The sequence below is a fragment of the Bubalus bubalis genome, chromosome 5, assembly GCF_019923935.1.
Source record: "Bubalus bubalis isolate 160015118507 breed Murrah chromosome 5, NDDB_SH_1, whole genome shotgun sequence".
Lineage (NCBI taxonomy): Eukaryota > Metazoa > Chordata > Mammalia > Artiodactyla > Bovidae > Bubalus > Bubalus bubalis.
In genome coordinates this window covers 100556175-100568355 of record NC_059161.1, presented here as the reverse complement: position 1 = coordinate 100568355, position 12181 = coordinate 100556175, and the positions used below count along the sequence as shown (strand labels likewise).

General features: G+C 40.9%; 1 protein-coding gene and 1 pseudogene across 4 annotated transcripts in view; both read left to right on the top strand.

Moving 5' to 3' along the window:
* LUZP2 (leucine zipper protein 2) overlaps positions 1–12181 on the top strand; it is a 518159-nt gene that overhangs the window by 466271 nt on the left and 39707 nt on the right. The window lies entirely within an intron of this gene.
* Positions 9045–9646, top strand: LOC123333600 (annotated as a pseudogene).

Genomic DNA, 12181 nt, shown 5'->3' with positions numbered 1-12181 from the left:
ATAAGAGAACAAGGTGTTTCTTAGGCAGAATTATTATTATCATAATTATTTTACAATATTATAAGAAAATATCTTGTATTATATTCCAGTTTTCACCAGGGGTTTATTATGGAAAATACTTTCTTCTAGGGTATAACCACCATCTTTACAAAAGTGGATACATTTTTCAGAAATTAAGCCTGTAGTTCTCAACACTGTAACTGTACATTAGAATCACTTGGGATAGTTATTTTTTTTTAAAAAAAGTCTTAATACTTGGGACTCACCTCAGACAAATTCTTCCTGGTTTGGCTCCAGTCATCATTAGGTTTTAAGAGCTCCCTAGGGGATTAGGAGGGCTTCCCTGTGGCTCCGTGGTAAAGAATCCACCTGTCAATACAGGAGACATGGGTTCCAACCCTGGGTTAGGACGATCCCCTGGAGAAGGAAATAGAGAATAGAAACCCACTCCAGTATGCTTGCCTGGAAAATCCCATGGACAGAGGAGCCTGGTGGCCTGCAGTCCATGGGGTTGCAAAAGAGTTGGATGCGACTTAGCAACTTAAACAATAACACCTTAAGCAAATCCCTGCCATCACTCTACTTTATACAGGACAAAAGAGGGCATTTCAGTTCCGCTTTTGTTTCAGTCATCAGAACCTTCAGTTTGCAAGCTCTACTTTTAAATAAATATTGACAATCTGAAATTGTTATTAAAGAAAGGAGTTTAGTTTCAGGCAGTATATTTGAAGGTGCAATTCTTTTATCACTTGCCTCAGGATCACTTGCTGTTGAAATAAATGTTATAGAGAGGAGTCCAACTTCTAAAGCAAATCCGTGGTGTGCTAGAGGACGGTGGGCAAAAAAACCCTGAGGACCACTGTTACAAATACCTACCAATACAGGACTGGGGGTGTGGCCAATCTGTAGATGAGGGAAATGCTATTTTCAGGATGAAGAGTCAAAATTAAGTAAAACAAAATAAATCTACCATTCTGTTTTTCTCCTGTAACGGGTTGATTTCTCAAAAACAGGTTAATCTGTGTAACCTCCTTTTTCTGTTAAAATCATTTGAAACAAGCATTTCCATTTTATATTATCTTCTTTGTTTTTATTATGTAATGAAGGATCTCAAAAAATTTAGGCCAATATTTTTCATCTTTACATCTCTCTGATCCTCGTTTGAAAACAGTGTTTTGTTTTGTTTTGTTTTTTAATTCAACCAAACTCAGGGAAGAAAGTTGCATACTAATATATTTTTATGTTTAAAAAAAATCCTGGTAAATTTATTGAAACAGATTATTGGTTAAGTGTACAGCTACCTTATACAATCTCTACCACCTATCATAAAGCCACATACTCCCTCCACTTCAGGTTAGTTTAAGGGAGAAGCAAAGATTCAACTGTATTAAGTTCAGTGACTTTGGGCAAAGAGGCTTTGTGATTTTATGGGCATACGACACTTGTCTCCAACGTAAAGTATATTTATTAGGCTCATTATTAAAACTGGGCTCTTTATGACCCTGAATATATGGAAGAAATTACTGATTGTTACTTTAATTGACTTATTAATTGTTACTTTAACTGACTTATTAATAAATATGTATCCTGTCATTGAAATAAATGATAAATATATATTATTATTTCTCTAGGTTTATCACAGGAAAACACAGGAAGCATTTAGATGCATGTAGTTTAGAAAATGCTTATTTTAAAAAAAAATAATAACATATCTAATTATTTAAGATAAAGTTCAATAAATCTAAGTTGATATACCATAGAGCATTCAGTTTTACAAATTAGCATTAAAAGCCTCTCTGGCATGTCTCTTTTGCTTATATTATTTATCTTTTCAAATATGGTGGCAATTGTATTTTATGTACATGTGTGTGTGCTTTGTTCACTTAAGAAGCTCCTATTCTTTGGAACTCTACATTCAGATGTGTATATCTTTCCTTTTCTCCTTTGTCTTTCGCTTCTTAGTCACTCAGTCATGTCCAACTCTTTGTGACCCATTGGACTGTAGCCTGCCAAGCTCCTCAGTCCATGGGATTCTCCAGGCAGCAATACTGAGTGGGTTGCCATGCCCTCCTCCAGGGGATCTTCCAGACCCAGGAACTGAACCCACATTTCCTGTGTCTCCGGTATTGCAGGCAGAGTCTTTACCTGCTGAGTCACTGGGGAAGCTCTATTTATGTATTCTTGAGATTTGAATCTCTGTGCAGGCACATCACAGATAATATTTGAAAATCCTGAATAATAAAATGTGATATGCGGTGTATGTAAGAGAAGTAAACTTTTCAGTCATGGAACAATTTTTATCCAAAATGTAACTTTTAAATGAGGACCTCAAACTACTAAGTCCTTGGAGTTGGCTAATTATAGTTTGGGGGCTTCCCTATTGGCTCAGTTGTAAAGAATCTGCCTGCAATGTTGGAGATCCAGGTTCGATCCCTGGGTCAGGAAAATCCCCTGGAGAAGGAAATGGCAACCCACTCCTGTATTTTGGCCTGGAGAATTTCATTGCCAGAGGAACCTGGCAGGCTACAGTTCATGATCACAAAAAGTCAGACACGACTGAGGGATTAACACACAATTATAGTCTCAGTGATATTATGTGCCTGAGAAGGAGCTGTGAGACCATCATATCACTTAACCTCTCTGTGCCTCAGTTTCCTCAGTCCCTATCTCAGGTCATTGTTGTGACATGAGCATTACAAATCATAATTTTTCTTAATTTCCTTGATACACATGATATCAATACAGTTCAGTCGCTCAGTCGTGTCTGACCTTTTGCAACCCCATGGACTGCAGCATGCTAGGCTTCCCTGTCCATCACCAACTCCTGGAGCTTACTAAAACTCATGTCCATCAAGTCAGTGATGCCATCCAACCATCTCATCCTCTGTTGTCCCCTTCTCCTGCTTCAATCTTTCCCAGCATTAGGGTCTTTTCCAATGAGTCAGTTCTTCGCATCAGGTGGCCAAGTATTGGAGTTTTAGCTTCAGCATCAGTCCTTCCAATGAATATTCAGGACTGATTTCAGTTAGGATTGACTGGTTGGATCTCCTTGCAGTCCAAGGGGCTCTCAAGAGTCTCATCCAACACCGCAGTTCCAAAGCATCAATTCTTCAGTGCTCAGCTTTCTTTCTACTATTATATCCATACATGACTACAGGAAAAACCATAGCTTTGACTAGTGCAACAAGAGACCAACCCAGACTTGCCTGTGAGTGTCCAGGAGTCTCCAGCGGAGGTGTGGGTCTGCAGTGGCCTGCTGCATGGTCGGGGGCACTGAGTGCAGCAATGCGTGCATGGGACCTTTTGAAGGTTATCACCATTATCTTCATTACCTCTACTATAGTTTGGCCTCAGGTCAAACAACAGGGAGGGAACACAGTCCTGCCCATCAACAGAAAATTGAATTAAAGATTTAGTAAGCATGGCCCTGCCTATCAACAAGACCCAGTTTCCCCCTTGGTCAGTCTCCCCATCAGCCTTGTCTAACTCAATGAACCTATGAGCCATGCCATGTAGGGCCACCCAAGACAGATGAGTCATGGTGGGGAGTTCTGACAAAACGTGGTCCACTGGAGAAAAGAATGGGAAACCACTTCAGTACTCTTGCACTGAGAAACCCGTGACGAGTATGAAAAGGCAAAAAGATAGGACATTGAAAGGTGAACTCCCTAGGTTGGTAGGTGCCCAATATGATACTGGAAATCATTGGAGAAATAACTCCAAAAAAAATGAAGAGACACAAAAACAGCACCCAGTTGTGAATGCGACTGAGATGGAAGTAAAGTCTGATGCTGTAAAGAGCAATATTGCATAGGAACCTGGAATGTTAGGTCCATGATTCAAGGCAAATTCAGTTCAGTCACTCAGTCGTGTCCGACTCTTTTCGACCCCATGAATTGCAGCACGCCAGGCCTCCCTGTCCATCACCAACTCCCGGAGTTCACCCAGACTCACGTCCATCGAGTCAGTGATGCCATCCAGCCATCTCATCCTCTGTCATCCCCTTCTCCTCCTGCCACCAATCCCTCCCAGCATCACAGTCTTTTCCAATGAGTCAACTCTTCGCATGAGGTGGCCAAAGTACTGGAGTTTCACCTTCAGCATCATTCCTTCCAAAGAAATCCCAGGGCTGATCTCCTTCAGAATGGACTGGTTGGATCTCCTTGCAGTCCAAGGGACTCTCAAGAGTCTTCTCCAACACCACAGTTCAAAAGCATCAATTCTTCGGCGCTCAGCCTTCTTCACAGTCCAACTCTCACATCCATACATGACCACTGGAAAAACCATAGCCTTGACTAGACGAACCTTTGTTGGCAAAGTAATGTCTCTGCTTTTAAATATGCTATCTAGCTTGGTCATAACTTTCCTTCCAAGGAGCAAGCGTCTTTTAATTTCATGGCTGCAGTCACCATCTGTAGTGATTTTGGAGCCCAGAAAAATAAAGTCTGACACTGTTTCCACTGTTTCCCCATCTATTTCCCATGAAGTGATGGGACCGGATGCCATGATCTTCGTTTTCTGAATGTTGAGCTTTAAGCCAACTTTTTCACTCTCATCTTTCACTTTCATCAAGAGGCTTTTTAGTTCCTCCTCACTTTCTGCCATAAGGGTGGTGTCATCTGCATATCTGAGGTTATTGATATTTCTCCTGGCCATCTTGATTCCAAGATGGAATTCCTTGATTCTTGTGCTTCTTCCAGCCCAGCGTTTCTCACGATGTACTCTGCATATAAACTAAATAAGCAGGGTGACAATATACAAGGAGCCTTGATGTACTCCTTTTCCTATTTAGAACCAGTCTGTTGTTCCATGTCCAGTTCTAAATGTTGCTTCCTGACCTGTATACAAATTTCTCAAGAGGCAGGTCAGGTGGTCTGGTATTCCCATCTCTTGAAGAATTTTCCACAGTTTTTGCGATCCACACAGTCAAAGGCTTTGGCATAGTCAATAAAGCAGAAATAGATGTTTTTCTGGAACTCTCGTGCTTTTTCCATGATCCAGCGGATGTTGGCAATTTGATCTCTGGTTCCTCTGCCTTTTCTAAAAGCAGCTTAAACATCAGGAAGTTCACGGTTCACGTACTGCTGAAGCCTGGCTTGGAGAATTTTGAGCATTACTTCACTAGCATGTGAGATGAGTGCGATTGTGTGGTAGTTTGAGCATTCTTTGGCATTGCTTTTCTTTGGGATTTGAATGAAAACTGACCTTTTCCATTCCTGTGGCCACTGCTGAGTTTTCCAAATTTGCTGGCATATTGAGTGCAGTACTTTCACAGCATCATCTTTCAGAATTTGAAACAGCTCAACTGGAATTCCATCACCTCCACTAGCTTTGTTCATAGGGATGCTTTCTAAGGCCCACTTGACTTCACATTCCAGGAATTGGTCAAACAGGAAATTGCACAGCGTTAGGAATCAGCGAACTAAAATGGAATGGACTGGTTGAATTTAACTCAGATGACCATTATATCTACTACTGTGGGCAGGAATCCCTTAGAAGAAATGGAGTAGCCATCATAGTCAACAAAAGAGTCTGAAATGCAGTACTTTTGTGCAATCTCAAAAATGACGGAATGATCTCTGTCCATTTCTGAGGCAAACCAATCAATATTATGGTAATCCAAGTCTATGCTCCAACCAGTAATGCTGAAGAAGTTTAAGCTGAATGGTTCTGTGAAGACCTACAAGACCTTCTAGAACCCACAACCAAAAAAGATGTCCTTTTCATTACAGGGGACTGGAATGCAAAAGTAGGAAGCCAAGAGGTACCTGGAGTAACAGGCAAATTTGGCCTTGGAGTACAAAATGAAACAGGCAAAGGCTAATACAGTTTTGCTAAGAGAACGCACTACTTATAGCAAACACCTTCTTCCAAAAACACAAGAGAAGGCTCTACACATGGGACATCACCAGATAGTCAATACCAAAATCGGATTGATTATATTCTCTGCAGCCAAAGATGAAGAAACTCTATACAGTCAGCAAAATCAAGACTGGGAGCTGACTATGGCTCAGATCATGAACTCCTTATTGTCAAATTCAGACTTAAATTTAAGAAAGTAGGGAAAACCACAAGATCATTCAGGTATGACCTAAAGCAAATCCCTTATGATTATACATGTGATATATGGCTGTTCTAATCTACATTCTTAAAAAATCTTTGTCTCTTCTTTGAAAAGTGTATTTGAATGGTTTTTCCTGAAATCTGTGAAACAAATCAAAGTAAGCAATTTTTAACGTACATCTGGAAAAAAAGCAAAATCGTCCCCAAAATGTCATTTTATTTTTATTTTTTCCAGAAGATTAGATAATGCAGACAGTTTTTTATTGCATCATGTATGTGGGTATATATGTGTATACATGAATCCAATAGACATATGCACTTCACATAAAAATTATATATTCACTGTGGATTTTAAAAGCTGCAGATTTCATTAATTGAGTACAATATGATGAGAATTTACTGATGAAAGATTAAAAAATAATTTACATGTTGGTACTTTTTTTAAATTCTGGAGCATGCTGCTACATAGTCATTTAGACCCACAGCTTAAGTTTCTGCTTAGGAAACAATCAGGTTTTAAAATGGTGAATACTCGAGCAGTCTGCTGGAGATGGCTCATACATACCTATAAAAGCTGGCTACACAAATTTTCAGAGATTGTACTAGTTATTAAACACTTACTGCTGCTGCTGCTAAATCACTTCAGTCGTGTCCAACTCTGTGCGACCCCAGAGAGGGCAGCCCACCAGGCTTCCCCGTCCCTGGGATTCTCCAGGCAAGAACACTGGAGTGGGTTGCCATTTCCTTCTCCAATGCATGAAAGTGAAAAGTGAAAGTGAAGTCGCTCAGTCGTGTCCGACTCTAGCGACCCCATGCACTGCAGCCCACCAGGCTCCTCTGTCCATGGGATTTTCCAGGCAAAAGTACTGGAGTGGGGTGCCATTGCCTTCTCCAAAACACTTACTATTAAATATTAATTATATACATTTACAATAAGTAAATTATACTAAAAGTAAATGTCAGTATCAAAACTACTATATCATGCTGATATCTCTAAGATACTGTAAATATATTTTTCTAAGACTTTCTAATTTTGAAATTTTGATCAACTAACCCCTTAGATTAGATTATGCTCCCATAGATATAAAATGAAGACAATAACAGCACAACCTTATCAAATTGTTGTAAAGATTAAGAAAATTAACATAGAGCATTTAGTATATGTAATAGTGTCTCATACTGGAAACAGTCAATAAATGTTCAAAATAAGTATTATTAATATATGTGGAAATGAAGATAATACTTGGAGATTTGGGGCAGGATATTAATTTAAACAAAAACTACCTACAATTGCACTCATCTCACATGCTAGTAATGCTCAAAATCCTCCAAGCCAGGCTTCAGCAATATGTGAACTGTGAACTTCCTGATGTTCAAGCTGGTTTTAGAAAAGGCAGAGGAACCAGAGATCAAATTGCCAACATCTGCTGGATCATGGAAAAAGCATGAGAGTTCCAGAAAAACATCTATTTCTGCTTTATTGACTATGCCAAAGCCTTTGACTGTGTGGATCACAATAAACTGTGGAAAATTCTTCAAGAGATGGGAATACCAGACCACCTGATCTGCCTCTTGAGAAATTTGTATGCAGGTCAGGAAGCAACATTTAGAACTGGACATGGAACAACAGACTGGTTCCAAATAGGAAAAGGAGTTCGTCAAGGCTGTATATTGTCACCCTGTTTATTTAACTTATATGCAGAGTACATCATGAGAAACGCTGGACTGGAAGAAACACAAGCTGGAATCAAGATTGCCGGGAGAAATATCAATAACCTCAGATATGCAGATGACACCACCCTTATGGCAGAAAGTGAAGAGGAATTAAAAAGCCTCTTGATGAAAGTGAAAGATGAGAGTGAAAAAGTTGGCTTAAAGCTCAACATTCAGAAAACGAAGATCATGGCATCTGCTCCCATCACTTCATGGGAAATAGATGGGGAAACAGTGTCAGACTTTATTTTGGGGGGCTCCAAAATCACTACAGATGGTGACTGCAGCCATGAAATTAAAAGACGCTTGCTCCTTGGAAGGAAAGTTATGACCAACCTAGATAGCATATTTAAAAGCAGAGACATTACTTTGCCAACAAAGGTTCGTCTAGTCAAGGCTATGGTTTTTCCAGTGGTCATGTATGGATGTGAGAGTTGGACTGTGAAGAAGGCTGAGCACCGAAGAATTGATGCTTTTGAACTGTGGTGTTGGAGAAGACTCTTGAGAGTCCCTTGGACTGCAAGGAGATCAGCCCTGGGATTTCTTTGGAAGGAATGATGCTGAAGGTGAAACTCCAGTACTTTGGCCACCTCATGCAAAGAGTTGACTCATTGGAAAAGACTGTGATGCTGGGAGGGATTGAGGGTAGGAGGAGAAGGGGATGACAGAGGATGAGATGGCTGGATGGCATCACTGACTCAATGGACGTGAGTCTGGGTGAACTCCGGGAGTTGGTGATGGACATGGAGGCCTGGCGTGCTGCGATTCATGGGGTTGTAAAGAGTCGGACACGACTGAGTGAGTGATCTGACCTAGTTTAACTGTGCAGACAGAAGAACACATTCAAACAAGTACAGCTACAATTTTTTAGCATAAAAGTATGGATGAGGGAGGAGGTGGGAACGGCCGTGGCTGCCGAGGTGACAGCCCGGCCGTTCTGCACGGGGCCGGCTCTAGGGCGGCCTGTGCGCAGTTTGCAGCAGCGCCCTGGGACTGGGGCTCCTGTCAGCCTCGCAGTGATCCTGGTGCGCCGCAGCTCCGGCAGGCCCACCAGGGGCACCATTGGCAGCGGGGTCGGAAAAGTGCTCGAGGCCAACCCCTTCTATATCACTACTGCAAAAAGATCCAGCAGTTGTGCAGGTCTGACTCAGCTGCTTTTGAGTCCTGACGAGAGAAGCGCAGTGAGTTTAGCAGGCAGCCAGTGGGGCACTCCAAGCAAGGGGACTTGATCACATGTGTGGCACAGAAGACACTGGGAAAACAGCCTGTGGGCCGAGGATTCACTAAGGACTAGACTCTCAGTTCAATCTTCAACATTGAGATGATGAAAGACAAAACTGCCGAAGAAATAAAACAGATTTGGCAGCAGTATTTTGCAGCAAAAGATAACAGTCTACGCAGTTATTCCTAAATAAAAGTTTGATTTGATTTGGAACCAGGCTTAGTCCTGTCCAACATTTCTGTGTGGCCTACCAAGAAGGGAAGGTTATGAGTTTTTTGTCTGGCAAGGGACAGGTACTGAACTCCACTTCACTGCACTTATAAATATTCAGATCCCAGGGGAAGCTGCGGCCAGTCAGCTGATTCTATATCATTACCCTGAACTTAAGGAAGAAAATGGTATAGTGCTAATGACAGCAGAAATGGATTCCACATTTCTGAATGATGCTGAGGCACAGAGCATGGCCAACCAAGTTCAGCTCTTCTATGCAGGGGGCTCTTCTATGCCACTGATCGAGAAGAGACCTACAGGTTAGTGGGTATCTTTAACTTCAGACCCAATGATTTCAAATGTCTGTCACTGCACAGTTTGGAGCAAAGCTGACTTGGAGCCGAACTGAAATGTTCTGAGAACCAGGATAAGACTTAGGGCTGTCAAGCTGGCTTGTAGAATTTTCTGCTCAGCCCTGGATGGTCCTGAGCCTACCCACCCCTTGAACTCTCTGAGGCTCAGTATCTATAATAAGTCGTCTCTAAGGAGTTGCCCTCTGTGCTTATTGCAAGAAGTAACATGGAGGTGAGCCCTGTTAGTGGTTTTCAGGAACAAAGATACCCAAACATTCTGATAACTATCTCCCAGCATGCTTTAAAGGTCCTTTTCAAGTGTTTGAGATCACATCCAGAGACAATCAAGGAGCCGCAAGATGGTTGACTTGATCTTATGCACTGTAGGTGTATATTTGTTCTCTGGCCATTTTGACTGTGCAGCTCCCAATAATTAGTTCCTCACCTTTATAAACTGTGACAGGATAGTAAGCTTGAAGACCTGCCGTAGTTAGATGTGGTCTTTGCGTACTCTTCCCACTTGGCTGGCCAAAGGCATAACCCAGGTATCCTGTTAGACTCGATAACAACCACATATTGCCATCAGGATTAAGATTCTATCTAGATGCTCCAAGAATTGCTGTTAGTATAGCTGGTTTGGAGTAGCAGTAGAATTGAGGTATGTTAAATGCACAGGTACAGTGCCTGCTGCCTGCATATTTTTAAACCATAGTTTGTGACACCTGATTTTTTGCCTGTTGGAAGCTTTGTATTCGGAGGGGCTGAATTGTTGCAGTATAAAGAAATCAACTATTTTGTAAAGAGAGGATCAATCCAGATTTGCTTTTTGTTTTTCAAACAACTCTAAACCTTGCCAGTATTATATTAATAGAAAAGGTAGGCAGAAGCAAATGCACCCTATTGTGTGTGGGGGAAATGTAGCAATAAAATAAAGTCTGGCTTATTAAAAAAAAAAGTATGGATGAATCCTCACAATACATTTAATGTCAGCAGTCACAATAGTAAATGTCATAAAGAAAGGAAACTATCATAAGACAGCAGAAGAAGCAATTCAGAAAACAGTGTAGATAAGAAAATGATGAAATTATGTTATGAAAGCTCATTATTTCATTCCCATCCCAGGGAGTCACCATCTTCTATCTTTGTTTTTCTTTCCATGCAATTCAAAGTCAACTTTAGCTGCAGTTGACATTGGTAAAGGTCACAGCTGTGGCATCAACTTAATTGGACAAGGATGATTTGTTAATTTTTTTTCCAGTTTGGTAGAAATGCCAAAGTCATTTTAGGGCAACAGGCAAACAGTAGCCCTATTCAGGAGCTTAAAGGCATCCAAGTGAAAATTGCATTCTGCTTGGTGCCTGGAGGTTTAAAGCAAGGTGGATTTGTTTTCCCTGTTTTTTTCCTGCCAAAAATCTGTTGCAAAGTAATTTCTAAGAACTCGCAAAGAAGTGCACCTGGAATTACCATAGACAAAGGGTCTCAAACTAGACTGCATTTTTTAATCATTGGGAGCTTTGCTCACACCTGATGCCAATATTTTCAATTCTATTGGACCCCAGTAGAAGTGCAGGGTAGTTTTGGAGATTATTCAAAGCTTCTAAATTATTCATGTTTACAGCCAAGGTTGAGAGGTATTAAAATCTTTACTGTTAGGAATAGGAAAAGACTCTCCCAGGTAGCTCACTTGTAAAGAATCCACTTGCCAATGCAGGAGACACAAGTTCAATCCCTGGAGGAGGAAATGGCAACCTACTCCAGTGTTCTTGCCTGGAAAATCTCATGGACAGAGGAGCCTGGCAGGCTACAGTCCTTGGGGTCGCAAAGAGTCAGGCACGATTTAAAAACTAAACAACACAGTGGAGAAGTAAGCTTGTCCTTTCCCCCCACTTTGCTGCTTCTAGAAGAGATTTGCCAACTAGCCCAAAGGTTTTCACTTTTAGAAAGATCTGTTTTTCTACCAGCTTTTTGTCCTTAGCTAACCATTTAGTTACCTGTAATACCAAGCAGCTGCTCATGTTCTTTCCATGCTACAGAAATATGTTTTATATCTTTGTATGCCCAGGGTTATTGTGAGAATAAAAATGAAACCATGAGTCTAAAATATTTGCATAAAATACTACAACTAAGGAATTTTGTTTGGGTTTCATTTTTGGTCTTAGGAAATCATAATTGCTTTTTTAATTACTTCCCAGTAGATGTGGCATATTTGTGGCAAGGAAATTAAGTTTAAATTATATAATGTTTTACATGTTACTGTATGAACATATATATTACATATGCACATAAATATTTTAAACTAACACTATAAATTATAAGACATATGTTTAATATCAGTTCAGTTCAGTTGCTCAGTCATGTCCAACTCTTTGCGACCCCATGAACCGCAGCACGCCAGGCCTCCCTGTCCATCATCAACTCCTGGAGTCCACCCAAACCCATGTCCAATGAGTCGGTGATGCCATCCAACCATCTCATCCTCTGTCGTCCCCTTCTCCTCCTGCCCTCAATCTTTCCCAGCATCAGGGTCTTTTCCAGTGAGTCAGCTCTTCTCATCAAGTGGCCAAAGTATTGTTTAATATGGTAAAGATAAAAATGGAAACAACAAAGGCCCTTTAATGCT